Source organism: Ips typographus, linkage group LG8, assembly GCF_016097725.1.
Source record: "Ips typographus isolate SLU linkage group LG8, UJ_Ityp_2.0, whole genome shotgun sequence".
Taxonomy (NCBI): Eukaryota; Metazoa; Arthropoda; class Insecta; order Coleoptera; family Curculionidae; genus Ips; species Ips typographus.
The window spans coordinates 5,046,217-5,062,290 of record NC_138429.1 but is presented as its reverse complement, the minus strand read 5'-3'; the positions used below and the strand labels follow the sequence as shown (position 1 = coordinate 5,062,290).

The 16,074-nt window shown below is 33.1% G+C and overlaps 1 protein-coding gene across 1 annotated transcript in view; it reads right to left on the bottom strand.

The window, feature by feature from the left end:
- Nucleotides 1–16,074, bottom strand: part of LOC145732923 (uncharacterized) — a 138,866-nt gene that overhangs the window by 98,055 nt on the left and 24,737 nt on the right. The window lies entirely within an intron of this gene.

The following is a 16,074-nucleotide window of genomic DNA, read 5'->3' as shown; positions in this document are numbered from 1 at the left end:
GAATTTTGACGTCATCTAGTCACGTCGGCAATGAATCAGGAGACAAGACTAAACAAAGAGAATTTTTTAATTTTTGGTGTAAATTTTACAATATTTTTTAACTTTCGGTGATCAGTTTTGAAAATGCCACCTTCTTAATACACTTTACAACTATCAAGGGACCCAGTGAAACATTCTGAAGGAACTAGAGTTTGTGGAACAGAAAAGGATTCCTTTTTTAATAGAAAACACTGTCACAATGAAACAGCCCAAATATTTACGTACTCCCAAGAAGAGTTTTTACAAGAACACTACAAAAATCAAGTTTATTCAAGCCAGTGGTTCTCAAAAAAACATGGATATAGAGTAAAGGTGTATTTAGCAGAAGGTGACAAGGTGATTTACCTAATACTATAAAAAGGACTCTGGTAGAGGTATTAATAAGCTGCTAATACTAAATAGCTTATGTTTCAGGTACCTTTATTTGCCTAATCTGGAGTTTGCTTATCATGCTTTGAAAGGGTCCAAATTTAAAAAGTCCCATTATCAATTGCTCTAAAAGACTGAACAAAAGGTGTTTGAAGCTATGGTTATAATGGTGTTGTCAAAATCCATATGCAGAGTGTTGAAAAAACAAATTTCTAATAAGTTTCAGGTAATATTAGAAAGATGCAAGTTACTTAATACATAAATTTGATCAAATGCCATTATTTTGCAGAATTAGCCCTTATAAATTTTGCTGTATCTTTTCTGACTATAAGGCTAGAAATAGATGGTGTTTTTGTTAAATACTTTTCCATCAGATAATGGGTTTTTACACATTATGAAATAAAATCTTTAAAAAGTACACTCAAGTTTCTTTTTTATCTAAGAAGTCTAAATAGTTTTCTTCATAAACAATCATAAAATTAGATAATTTCTTTAACTAAGGTACCTACCTGCTCTTACAATAAATTGAACTGAAATTGAAAAAAACATGTTAAATAAATCACACAACAAAACCAAACTGATATGTATTTAATGCTGGGTAAATTTACAAAAGGAAATACATAAGCAATCTATATCACAAAACCAAGAAGCAAGTTCTTAAAACACCAACAATTCTGTTATAAGTTAAAACACTGCTTTAGGATTTAATAGTCCCCAGGATACACACATTGCCTTTCCTTTCTTGCAAATTTTATGGAATAATTCTTGAAACATTGGTATTGGGCTGTTAATGACTCGTTTGAATGCACCTATTTGTGATGTTCTTTCCAGATAATTTAAATTGAATGTGGTTATTGTTCCCTAGCCAAAGTTTGATTGGAACTTTCCACCTTTGTTTACCACCAAATGTTGCAAGTTTTCCAGTTTAAATTATTTTTTCTCATTTAACTAGATTTGTATCTCTATCGGTTTTCAAGATCCCTATAGTGACCCTCCTTAATCTGGACACACTTTATATAGTGTTTGCGTTTTTCTGCTAGTCGCAATGTCTTCTAATTCACAATGATAAAGGGCCCAACATCCTTTGAGGACACTAACTGCTCAAACCGACTACAAAAACACCTACAAATCAGACTGCTATCCCACACCGCTTCGCTATTTGTCACAAGGAAATTACGCTTTGCAGGGCCTCGTCGGGCAATATTTCAAGATCGATAATTTTCTCAGCTATAACGACAATAGCCGTAATTTATTACACCGGGGGTTCACAATGTTAAGGAAGTGGTAAATACTTCATTAAGGTCGTAAATAACCAACGTGAAAAGTATTAGTTTATAGCCTGCAGAAAGCCTATTACCTTATTATTTATTGCAGTAATGTCTCTTCTTCTAGTGTACGTTTGTATGTAATTATACTAACTTAACTTCCATTTTCTGTAATCTAGCAAATTCCAATAAACATAACGACAAGTTTAGAGTTAGCACATCAATATCCTTAATAGCGTAGAAACTGAGATTTTAGTGATAATTGCAAACTTCAGGGGAAACGATCCAGCAATAAACTATATTGCCTACCTGATGGTCAAGTCTCATTTCCAACTAAAACTAAACAGGGGTGAGTAATCTTGATATGAAATATTCAGTAAGTTTCCAGGACAATTTATCCAGTGTTAGCGTCAACAAGAGGGTCCACATATGGCTTTAGCAAAATGACCACAGGGTAAATTTTAAATGGTGCGGCGTTTCCAACGATATATCAAAGAGAGTATTCTAGAAGATCTTTTGGTAGAGCAAAGTGGAAATTAGGATACAATTAAGACTTCATCAAATTCGAGTTTCTTGGACCTGTGATTAATTACCTTCTTAGTAACTGAATCACGCAACCTGAAAAGATAATTTGGCCAATTCATCCCCTTCTGCCGGCAACTTATCTCGGATGTAATCTGTCCTTTACATGTAGAATCTTGATACACTTTCACCCTCCGGTGAAAATTCTCAGCGTAAAATATGAGTGTAGTTTTTGAGGGAAAGTGAAATAGCCGTCCGGAAAACCATTAAGCCCCGACAAACATTAGTCATCCTGAATCCTTGATGTTCGATCTGACCTATTTGACTCTTTGTTTTCGACCGTTTTATGGCCGATAAAATCCTAAATCCCGTTACCGATTTCCATTAAATCTGTATCTGCAATGATAACCCCGGCATCGGTCATTGAAAATTAAAAAAAAATACCGCACTGTCCGAAATAAAATCAAGTCGAATGACAAATGGAAAAGTGTTTCTACATCAAGAACAACACCATTGCAGTCATATGTTTGTAAAAATGTTTCAATTTATATTTAAATCAAAAATATCCTTCTCCTTTTTAATTAGCAAAAGAAAAAATAGCGCCAAAAGTATAACTCGGTGTTTTGACTTCATTTATTCTTTTTTTCAAATTTTGAAAAACGTATTATCTAGTGTTTTTAAGCCAAATCTTATTTTTTTTTAGTTACAGAGAAAATGGCCACAGCTATTGGCTAAACGCACTATAACCAATGTTTTGACGCCATTTGGTCTTCTTAGGTTAGGTTCTATGTCTTGAGGCCATTTTCTTCTTTTCAATTAGAGACAAAGTGGTTCCAAAATCCGTAACTAAACCAAACCTAACCTACCAAGAAAAAATGGCGCTAAAGTTAATGCAATCTAGTCCTTTCGGCTCATTTTTTCAAAAAAAATGTCGTCAAAACCCATAACTTAATCAGGTTCTGTTTTTTGGGACCATTTTGCTTCTTTTTATTGATTTCTAAAAACCATCATAACCTAATTTTACCAAACTTCACCATGATGGTTCCCAGAGTTGAATCGGCGTCCTCTGTCCTGGGAGAAGGATGCCCCCGCTGACGGAGGGGCTCTTCTGGCGCTCTTCTTGACCTCCATTTCTTCTTTCTTCGTCAGCTGGTCTATCTTTGGTGGTCCTGGCAAACTATAGGATGTCCAAATAGCCGGCTTTTGTCCGTCTATTTTTACATCCTACAGTTTTGGAGAGTTAGGGTCTGGTGCGTGGGGGATGGTTTTTCCCCTTTTGCGTAAGCAAAGCGGAGGAAAGTGCCGGGAGTGCAGTCAGAGCCCAGTTAGCACGGGGAGAACTGCGGAAAGGTTCTACCTAGATTTTTAGATTAAAATTCTCGCCATTCGGGGGGAAGGTGTGGGGGAAATTGTGGTCCTCTTCTTGGCTGGCACTTCGTCATCTAATGCTTCTCTCGTTACACAAGAGGCGTACCCAGACTAACTCATGGATCAGTGACCCGCCTTTCTCTGGGGAAGACACCAGAGTTCGGTGATTTAGTCGAGCTACAGTGCATTTTTTATATTCGTCAGCGATCTCAATATGCTAACCTTGCTGACTATGCTGGTTATTGTGAAAATATCATAGAGGAAAATTGAAAGGTTAATATTAGGAATTAAGCTCACGGACCACGCAAAGAACACGAAAATCCGAAGAAGACCGGGGATAGAGGACATCATAGAGGAAATAGCAAAACGTTATAATGGAGAACCCATGAAACTAGAAGAATGGAACACAACTGGATGCAACTTGCGCAAAAGAGAAATTCTTGGCAACATATGGAGGAGGCTTATGTCCAGCAGTAGACGCGAGAAGCTGGATGATGACGATGAAATGATGGGCGTTTTCGCTTCTTAGGTTAGGTTAGATTCCGTTCCTGTTCTGTGTTTTGGCGCCATTTTTATTCTTCTTCTTCTTTACTGACAAAAATCGGCCAATGACGGCAAAATTATTACCCATCAGTGTTTTGGCCTCATTTCTTCTTTTTGAGCCAGTCAAACAAATTCTGTGTATGTACTAATTTAAAATACCCTGTGTCAAAAGACCAGGCAATAAACAAAACTGGCTTCATCCATAATTTCGTAATTAATACTCCGGACCTGTTAATATTCCACCGGGCTGCATTTGTCTTGGGCTATGTCCCCCCTAGACATTTATTATGTCGAAATTAACTTGACAATTCTCTTCGAGAGCTGTTGCTAGACCCTTATTATTCTTAGCAACGACGTCGGGCGTTAGTAATTTATAATGTCCTTCATCATTTTGGTTTGGAGACGGACGAACTTCGTCGCCCTCGAAATTAACCTCATTTTATTTAATTGGTCCTCTTTAAGCCAATCGTTCTTTACGGAAAACGAGGAGGTTGATGAAGTAACGAGAGTTGAAAAAATTTTCGGAACATTAATTGTCTTGTAACAACCACTGTGATTGCCAAAAGTTTCACAATAAAATCTGAAGTTAACTTTCTATTTAGAGAATAAATGACGTAGAGGTCCCAAAATTAGCATAAACCTTATAGAAGCCGGATATATAAAATTGCAACCGAATGAATATTTAATATTCTAATTTAGTAGTGGAAATTTGCCACAGCTGCATGCAGCAGTTTTGAAAAATTGCTCTATGTGAACTTGTACTGTTTATCTTTATGGTCTGGAGACTAGAATATTGCAACAACTTTGTAAGAAGTTTTCTTATACTGATTTTTCAGTTAAGCGTTTGGTAAATGAGGTAAATTAACTCCATTATTCCTAACCTATTTTGTAGTAACTCAATTAATTGAAGCCGTCCAATATTTAACAAATTAATGGATACTAAAGTGGGCCAGTTTGGCATTGTTACCTTGCACTATTATGAAAGTCTATCCGATGTTGCATTAAAATTGAATGATTTGAGTTAATCAACTGTGTATTGCGGAAACACATTTCTGACAATTTTGTAGCGAAATGAACCATTGAATGTACTAGAAAATGTTATTGGTAATTAAATGTGGTTTGGTGCTGTCGGTTTTTTGATATCTCAAAAACTAACAGAGTTAGACCTAAAATTTAACATTTTAACCATTTCTTTGCCAGGAACTCGGCCGGATGAAGAGATACATGAAATCTGACTAAAAAATATTTACAATATAATATGTGATATTATAGTAAAGGAAATTTTGACGCCCTTTAGCGACCAAACGGTGTTAACAATCAACTCAAGTGGGGATATTTTTAGAAATCTGCTCTATCTTTTGTTTTCCATGACATTTTGACGTAACTTGTCAAATAAGGGAGTAATTTAGGGTCAAAGCAACGAGTGTCACAAAATATGTGATTTTATGGTGAAGGAACTTTGACGTCCTCTAGCGGCCAAACGGTGTTATCAATCAACTCATGAAAGGATATTTCTGGAAAGCTTGAAATCTTCTCTATCTTTTGTTTTCTATGACATTTTGACGTAACTTGTCAAAAAAGGGAGTAATTTAGGGTCAAAGCAACGAGTGTCACAAAATAAAAAACTTCGCCATTTCGAAACTAATCAACAGACTTTAATGCGGTTTGGACTGTCATTGAGCTTAGTTTATTGGCTTTTTACTGATGTAAAACATATCATAATAATCATGTGTCTAATTGTTGTTAGAATGTGATAAAAGCATCTGACAATGGAAGGAATCTGTCACATTCTGCATTACAATTTTTTGGTAACTCTCTAATGTTTGTCAAACAAGTGAAATAAATGGCAACTAAGATGCTAAAAAAATAAGTGATTAGTAAGTATCCGAATAATTTGTTGTGTATACTGAGTGTAACAAAAACACGGTGCACTTTACCTTAATTTAGGATTTATTTATGATTCTCGTGTTTCAATACGTTCTTCTAAAGTACATGAACAAATAAATAAAACAACATTTCACTCGGCAATCCTTTCCTGCGATAGCGCTTTAGGAAAGGGATTGTAACGGGGAATTTCCAGCTTGGGGAATTCACCTTTTTATATTGTATACATGTCAAAGCATTGAACAGGCATTTTGGGACCGATAAAAGCAAGTGATCTCCTGAGAAAGTAACGGACAACATGGAACAATTGACGTTTGTACTTTCTGACTTTTTGTACCTATTTTATGATTGAAAATATGAGAAGATTTGAATGAGAATTGTTGCCTAATTGGGTCCAATTAATGATGCAGAAGGTGATTAATTAACGAACTAATTGCACACATTGTTAATTAACTTCCAATTTTACTCTGAAATAATTTACTTGCATGAATAATCACTAATAACATAAAGATTTCTCAGCAATGATTGAAGTCTATCGAACGTAATAATCCTGTGAAGTGATTTGCAAAATTGCTAAAGGGGAATAATTCCCGCAATTTGACAGAAATTGGGACAGTATTGCAGCTAATCGGGACAGGACGAAAGAGACAGCAAATTAGCTGTTTTGTGTGTTAAATTGACCAAAAGATGGTTCTTTAAGTACTAGTGGAAATTTGAGTGACATTTAAACAAGAATTTGCTTTTATGTGATTCATTTAAATTGCTAATAAGTGGAAAGGGTTTCGACAATTTCATATTAAAATTAAAATTTCAATTATATTATTTTAATCTGGTTTAATTAATTAAATAACAGGGCACTATCAATCATTTAAAATAAAATTAATATCCAGTGCAAATTAATTCAATATAATGTTTAAAGGAAAATACTATACGAGTATGTATTTGAGTTTCCCCTTAGCTTGGGTTTTACTTCAATTAGAGAAATAAAAAATTCTGTTACTTTGTCACTTTTGTGCCATTAATCATTTAAAATTTAAAGCTACAATCAGTTTCAGCCAACAATTTTATTCATTGTGGAGCTTTCCAGAAAATCAATGTAACTTGAACTGAATACCACTTCTGCATTTTTCTACGACGACTTCGATTTAAGTCAAATATTTGAGAATATGCTCTGTAATAGCGGAACATTTCGAATATTTACCGATCGTATCATTGAGATTAAACGGAAAGTTTCAGAGACTTTTAGAAAACGAATTGGAAATTAAAGTAAACTAGATGTTTTGACAAGGTAAATATAATTTTTCTTGCTTATGTCACAAACTAACAATTAGACTTATAACTTTAAGTATTGTAGAGTCCAATCTAATTAATATTTTAGATTTGTGTGTTTCGTACAAATTTACATTCGCTTTGATACGGTTCTTTGCTTTCCTAAAATAAGTCCCAACACACTCAAACAACTCCCAACACGTAATTCGCATTAACCCAGCCAATTTACATTTTTTAACGACGTTTGCTTTTCAACGAACTTTCCCCAACCATTTTCATTAAGCGTGAAAATCGCTTAGATTATCTTTAAAATGAGCCTATTGTCTTAAAAAATCGCGTCGATTGTATCACAGAAATAACCTGGATAGGAGTAATGGACTTTTTAGTAGTCCCATAATGGAAAAGAATCAAATAATTTATGGAGCTGCATAAGTTAAAAGTTCACTTATTGGATTTAAGAAAATTAAAAAAGTTTCAGACAAAAATTATGATATTAGGTTGTTAAACACATTTATTATAATTAGCTTCTAAACTGAAATAAGTTAAAACTTGACTATAACTAAGTAAGTTTCAGAGCTTTCTAAAACTATCTTAAACTTTTCCAGAACTGAAAATGGTGAGGTTTTGTTTTTTGTTTATCAATCCCAATCCTCTGACCGGTTTCGCCGTATTACGGCTCATCAGAGAGGCTATAGGGCTTGATAACCAAAGAACAAAACCTTCGTTCCAGTATAGTCAACTGGATGCCAGAAATGATAGTTGTGTGCAACATCTGGAAAGAACCAGAACTGTTTTAACATGTCAAAGACCTCATGGACCAATTTGAAAGTTCCATAGACCTCTAAATGCTATTAAGGACCGTCTAAAAAGTGCCAAAATCCTATACAAGTGTCTTAAACTTTCCCAGATTTGTTTTAAATTTGCAGAGGTCTCTAGGATAATTTTGAAAGCTCTATAGACTTCTAAGTGGTAATGGGAATCTTCTAAAAAATGTCATATGCCTTTCCAACTGTCTTAAACATTCCCAGAAATGTTTTACATTGCCAGAAGCCTCTAAGACCATTTTGAAAGTTCCATAGACCTCTATGTGCTACTGAAAGCTTTCTGAAAAGTTCCAGAGCCCTTAAACTTTCCCAGAACTGTTTTAAATTGCCAGAGGTCTCTAGGATAATTTTGAAAGCTCTATAGACTTCTAAGTGGTAATGGGAATCTTCTAAAAAATGTCATATGCCTTTCCAACTGTCTTAAACATTCCCAGAAATGTTTTACATTGCCAGAAGCCTCTAAGACCATTTTGAAAGTTCCATAGACCTCTATGTGCTACTGAAAGCTTTCTGAAAAGTTCCAGAGCCCTTAAACTTTCCCAGAACTGTTTTAAATTGCCAGAGGTCTCTAGGATAATTTTGAAAGCTCTATAGACTTCTAAGTGGTAATGGGAATCTTCTAAAAAGTGTCACATGCCTTTCCAACTGTCTTAAACATTCTCAGAAATGTTTTACATTGCCAAAAGCCTCTAAGACCATTTTGAAAGTTCCATAGACCTCCATGTGCTCCTGAAAGCTTTCTGAAAAGTTCTAGAGCCCTTAAACTTTCCCAGAACTGTTTTAACATGCCAGACGCCTCTAGAACCATTTCTTTTTTGAAAGTATTATAGACCTTTGAATGCTATTGAAAACCTAAAATGTGCCCTTTACAAGTGTCTTGAACCTTTCCAAACTTGTTTTCAAATGTCAGAGGTCTCGAGGACCGTTTTAAATGTGACAAAGATATCTAAATGCTACTGAAAACTTCCTGAGAAGTTCCAGAACCTCTAATTCCATTTTGAAAGTTCCATAGACCTCTAAATGCTATTAAAGACTGTCTAAAAAGTTCCAAAAGCCTATACAAGTGAGTTAAACTTTTCCAGAACTGTTTTAAATTGCCAGAGGTCTCTAGGATAATTTTGAAAGCTCTATATACTTCTAAGTGGTAATGAGAATGTTCTAAAAAGTGTCATATGCCTTTCCAACTGTCTTAAATATTCGCAGAAATGTTTTACATTGCCATAAACCATTTTGAAAGTTCCATAGACCTCTAAATGCTACTGAAAGCTTCCAGAGCCTCTAAGTCCATTTTGAAAGTTCCATACTCCTCTAAATGCTACTGAAAACTTTCTGAAAAGTTCCAGAGCCCTTGTGTGTCTTAAACTTTCCCAGAACTGTTTTCAATTGTCAGAGGCCTCTATCTTACAGTATTAAATCTGCCGAAGACCTCTAAATGCAAAAATAAATATTTTTTTACTTACTAGTTGTGTATTAAATTATTCATCAAAGGATTGTCACTTTCCTTTACTGCATCTACAGATGCGACCTTAGAATTACTGTTTAATTCAAATTGTGTTCAAATCCTGTAAAGCACGCCTCAAACTGAAATCACACTATTTGCATGATATGGAATGGAAATGATGATAATTAAAGACTAAATACCTACTACCTTTATTAGACGTATTATTGTTTAGTATGCATTGATTTTCCATCTCAGATAATTAAACTGCACTAAACAATTATTAGCACTTAACCTAATAATAGTAATACGCTTCTGCTTTATTAATTTTATTATAGAACACATACCTCGTGTTTGTTTGTTCTGCTAGGAAAAAATTGGAATTCCAATTGGCAAGTAAAAATTATTTTATATAGTTGGAGAAACTTCCCCGGTATTCTGCAGGAGGAAATAAAAATATTAAATTATTGGAGTTTCTAAATGAGCTCCATTCCAAGCTCTATTCCGTAATAAAGTCGTTGTTTTAGTGCATATGCGTTTAAGCAAACAGACACAAGAAACGCACTAAAAGCTCATTTAGAGCCGCCCAAATTACTGTGGTTGTGGAATGTGCTCTATGTTTTTAAGTTAGAGCTTAATACTAAATTTTGCATCGCAACATGTGTGGTGTAATTTAGGTTAAACCTTTATGTTTTGTGAGAATAGAAACCCGAGACACACCGGTACAAACAAACGGCTAAACTTTAATTAGTAAGGTGATTAATTGTGTGCAAACACCAACTTTTCCCACTGTAGAAAAGTATTGGGACTCTACTTCAAATGATATTATAAACAAGGTTTGATTGATTGTTGTTATCGTAAAAAATTAATAAAACTACTGTTGCAAGATAACATTTATGTAAAGAGCAAAACTAGAAAAACTATATTTATTATAACTTATAATGCTGTTTTATGATCATTTTTTGAGAATTATTTCCGGCAATCAAAATCAGTGTTCTTTCAGCCATCATCAGATATGTAAATTTGTCATATTTAAGTATTTTAGGCTTTTACCACAATTATGTCCAGAAAAACTTGTTTTTGAAATCTGTTTTAAAAGTTGCTGAAACTGACCAAATACAAATCCATAAATAAACAGGGTGTTTCTAAAAGATCTGTACAAAATCCTTTGATATATTCCTGACCACCAGATTTGAAAGTAATATGCTGCAAAATGTACAATAAATGAACTACTTAAAACCAAACAAAGAATTCTGTCGTACCACCAACTGTAGTAAATCAATTTACAACCACAATATACTTTGTTAGTTTCTTATTTTGTCTACTTAAACTTTATGTTGAAGCTTTCAAACGTAAATGAAACTTTTGCTGAGTAGCTTAATGAAACCCTAATGCCATTGTATAGCAAAAGTACTATTTTCCTTCATTTAATTACCCTGAAATTAAAAGTAAATGTTGTAAAACAAGGGGACATCCAACTCGTACACCTGAAAGATATTTAAATGAATAGTCCTGTTTTTACATGCGACGTACAATTTTACTACCCCTTTAAACTTTATTAACAAAACAAGAGCAAAAAGTCAATTTGTACTAAAACTTTTGTTAGGGTATTAGTTTCAATTAAACAAATAGAAGAGTAAAATTTCCTGGAATGAAAATCAGATCGTTACTGTAAAATATGTGATTTATGGTTCTAAAAACTTTCATTTGACACTTTCCAGAGGGAAATATCTGTCATTTTCCAGAACCTACATAGTTATCAGACTGTATAAATAGAGAGAAGTTGCAGACACTAAAACCTTTAACAGTAAAGTTTTAATGATTATTATTTCGTTCTGTTCACAACTAGGAGTTTTATGAGAGAAAGGAAAGACTTACCGGAAGCTGCGGAACTTTTTATCGTGTAGTCTTGACAAAGACGTATTTTAGGTTTCCGAATGGATGGATTCCATAAATCAGTCAGAATAAATGCGCCGGTTATCGGGTGCAGAATAAGTAGGTTATTTATAACATTCTATTTTGTGCTGAGTGCATTCTGTTTGCAAGTGTAATAAAGACAGATATTTTATCATTAGAAAGGAAAATAAAACCTTTTTCGTATCTATCATTTTAACGGAGAAAAATAATTCAGTTACGTATCAAAACAAACAAAATAATATTAAAGGGCAATTTACTTATCTTGCCGAAAACAAAGTTTTTCCGACGTTATATCCATTAACTCTCCCTCATTGATAAACGCCACAGAGTTTTGTTTGTTACTTAAATAGAGTTCCACTTACCGAAAATAAACACGGCCGACATATTTTCCTCTTTTATATGAAATAGTCAACATCAAAATATACTTTGCTACGTAAAACCTAGACGAGAATATTTTAACACATGACAGGCATGGGCTAAGCTTTTAAGGTTCAAGTCGAGACGAGTTATTGATTCCCTGTCACGAGTTTGTAACTTTAGCCCAGTTATTGTCACTTGATATTTTGATAACTTTAGACGACAAAGTTGCTAATGACTAAGTGTAACAAAAGCTTGAAGAAAATACTATATTTTGATCAATTTACAAATCAAAATACAAATTTACATGCAAAATTGTTGTTGTTTGTTAAGAAGTGTAGCCCTTTTTGTTCTATCTACTTTATGGGAGAAATCCTTGGTTTTGTTAACTTAGACTGGAGTCACACAAAAAATTAAAAGTTCTTAGATGAATTATTGTAATTAGCTATATCCACTATTTTTAGTGCAAAATGTTTTTCTTTTTTGTACTAGTGAAATAAAGTATTTTTTGCACTATGCTATATTTGCTGTGCTTTTGTCATCAGACAAGTGGATTTTATAATAGCTATTTATGTAACCAGTTACGAAAAGTTCGATTTTGTGTAACGAATGAATGTTTGTAGGGCGAGCGCAGCGAGGTCCTACAATTTGAATGAGTTACACAATAAGACATTTTCGAAACGTGTTGCATACATATTTTTTTCTAATTTTGACTAAAAAGCTGTGAAAACCATCTTTTAAAGTGATTTAACACAAATATTCACTTTCATAGCACCTTGTATAAACTGTGACAACGACATGTTATGATGGATGTCGCCCATATGTTTCTACGGAAATGCATAAAAACAGGGAGTGATGAAATGAACTTTTCATAACTAGTTACATAAAGTGAAACGTTTTGTCACTCTAATCAGTTTTAAAAAGTGTCACTTTATATGCCAAAATTAGAAAAAGAAATTTATGTGATATCCACAAAATTTATTTTTTGCACTTACGTGTTTTCACTTTTTCACTTTTTTCACTTGTTGCATAATTAACTATTTTTTAAACTAACTCCATTTCGACTGAGCATAGATCCATTATTTGATGAGCTACAAAAAATTGTAAATAACGAATGTTGTAAGAAATTGTATCCTCTGTAAGACTCTAGTAAGGTATTTTTGCCCTAAGGGCCTCCTTAAAAAGTACAAGGCAAAAAGGGACCGGTTGCACCAAACTTTAAGATCTACAAAAAAGGGTAAATAACGAAAGTTGTAGAAAATTTCATTCTCTGCAAGATGGTTTAAGATGCTTTTGCATGTTGTCAAACTGTTCGATTCCGAGATACAGGATGTTTAAAAATTAAAAAAGAACATTTTGAAAGCTTCATATGCTAACTTTTAAATTGTAGTTTGTAGAAGACTTGTAGTTGTTGTAGTAGACTACAAGAATTATAGTTTGAATTTTAGAAAAATCGTATTAATAAGATCAATTTTACCTTGAAACCTAACTCTGTCTTAACAGGACTTTACTTTTATATAACCTGCAGTGATAATAATCTAAATTGGGTTTTAAATATTAAATTAAATGTTATAAAACAAGTTTATGTAATTCTTGCCTTAAGAATGATTAAATGTCAGTTTAAAAATTGTGGTTAACTGAAATATGCTTGTGCACCTCAAAATTGACAAATTTTCCCAAAATTATGTCAATATAAGGGCTAACTTAATTTAAAACGAGACACTGTCTTAGCGGAATTTACTTACAACTCAAATAAACTTAAATTTGAAACTTTACGTACTTTTTACGTTTATAAAGTAATTTTTGTTATAAGGGTATTAAAAGTCAGTTTTCCACAATTCGGTTAACTTGTGGTTAAATTTTGATACGTTTTTTGAACTACTTAACTAAAAATATTTAAAAAATTCGCTTTTTTTAAAAATCGAAAAAATCGTAGGATATGTAGAGTTAAGTGCCTTATAATCAGTTCATCATGCAGGGCAAAAGTTGCTGGTTTATTAGGAAAAAAGCTCCATCATTATATCATTTTTACGTTTTCTGGATATTTAACTAGAAGGTAATTTCAAAAATTCATTTTGTCTATACAGAGTGAAATACAAATATACAGTTTTCAGGATTTATAAACCAAATTTTCATAATGAACGGTTTATCAGGAGATAAGCTGCGTAGTTTATTAAAAACGAAGCTCCACTAGTATAACATGTTTAAGTTTTTTGAATCCAACTAGGTTTTTTGAAAAATTTATTTTGTCGATACTGGGCGAAGCCCTAAATTTAGCAGATTTTTTATCCAATTTGTGATCTCTTTATATATATTTAAATTTTAGGTTAGGGTCCACTGCGTTTTTAATTAATGATGTTTTGAAACGAAACGTCTGTTATTTATTATTATTTAAGATTAACGAATTTGTCATTAACTGAACTTTTGTTCGGCGGCACTGCACTTAAACCAATGTTGCCAGGTCTGAGAAAAATTTTGTCAATTTTCTTTTGCTCCAGAAGTTTTCCAATGCACAGCAAGAAGCATACTTATCCCAAAGACCCTAAAATTAGGTAAAATAAGCACAAAAATACACAATTTTTCAATGTTTAAAGAATGAGCGACAGACATGAGGTATTTTCACAATCAAAATCATTCTCTTGAAACCCTCTATACAACCCTGTAAAAAATTGGCAATTTTAAAAATGTGGAAATAGCCATGGAACTTTAAATCCTAAATTGACTGTAGTAAAGTATGGGTCAAAACAGTAACAACAGCAAAAAGTGGTTTAAATTAAAAAAACAAGTTTCCGAGATATGCAGGGTAAAAGTTCCAACAGAAAATATCACCAAATGTGATGCATAAAAAGGAAACATTTCCAAAAATATACAGAGTGAAATTCTCAACAGGGAATAGGAAAACGAAGATGTCTGGTGTGTGATTTTATGATACAGGAAAAATTTCATAAACAGATTTTTGTTAAGAATTTCTGCAAGCAATCCTTTGGAACCAGGTCTGTACACTTTTTGATTAAAATCAGTTAAAATGTTTAGTGACCAAGTGCATTTTTGAGTGTGCAGGGTCAATTTTTGTGGTGTTATAGCTTCAGCCATGTACGTCTAAGGAAAAAATCTTGAACTACACTTTGTTTTATTTAAAGTTTTCTCTAGCTCCAAATCTATATGAAAAAAAGATAAAAAATGTGGTTTTCCTGATAGTTTTTACCACCACTCGCACAAATATGGGTTGCTTCATTTGGTCCCTTTAAAACTATTTTTTTCTCATTTGTAACCTTTATAGAAATTTAAATTCTAAATTTCACCTACAAACACCCACCAACTTCCTCCTTAACAAATAAAGAGATTATAAACTTTGAAACTAGTTTGAAAACATAAACATAATGATAAATGATTGTCGTAAAGTTACTGCATTACTTTTGTTTGTCAGATCGAGCAAAATAGGAGTTGTAAGTCGCATTATCTTTAAAGAAACTTTCATTAAACATTCGGTTTCAGTCCGGCAAATGATTCATTACATCACTAGTTCGGAAAAGTCAGAACTGGTGGTTTTTTCCGGACTGTTTTTTTTGTTTTTTTTAAATAGTTTATACTGTTTCTTGTACCGCCTGGAAGATTTAAGGGGAATTAGTTTGCCAATTGCTTCAGTTCTTTTCCTTAAAATTGCTTCTAAAAACGTACGACACTTTTTAATTTGACAGAAAGTCGACAATGGTTACCAAGTTGATGTACCAAAAATAAACAGGGGCGTGAAAAGCTCAACCTAAGAAATATTCAAAATGTGCCTAATAATTAAAATGTATTTATCACTTACAGTATGAAATAAAACGTATTACGATACTCTAAAACATCTAGACTTGTACTTTAATAAGCCATTTCCCGGACTTGTAACGTAAATTACTATTATCTAACAGCTTAAATGAATGAATTTTCTCGATGATGCAACTTCAAGTACCGAAATGAAGCAATTAGAAGTTTCTAACGAACTGTAACAAATACTTTCGTAATACATTCTATTGATTTCCACTTTAGGTAAGTTTAAAGATTCGAATCTTAATGTTCATTTCCGGCTTCTAGCGCTTCTTAATAATTCCAATCCGGGTTTCCTCCATTGAATTCTGACGAGAAAATATATCGCACTAGAAGAAATAAACGTAAGATTTTACGAGCGAAAGTTTTAAGTTTTGCCCGATTCAAGAACGGTTTTATTGCGCTAAATACGAGAGTGGTATTAAAGTGTTAATATATTTAGAACCTTAAATAAAATAATTTTGTGGCTGGT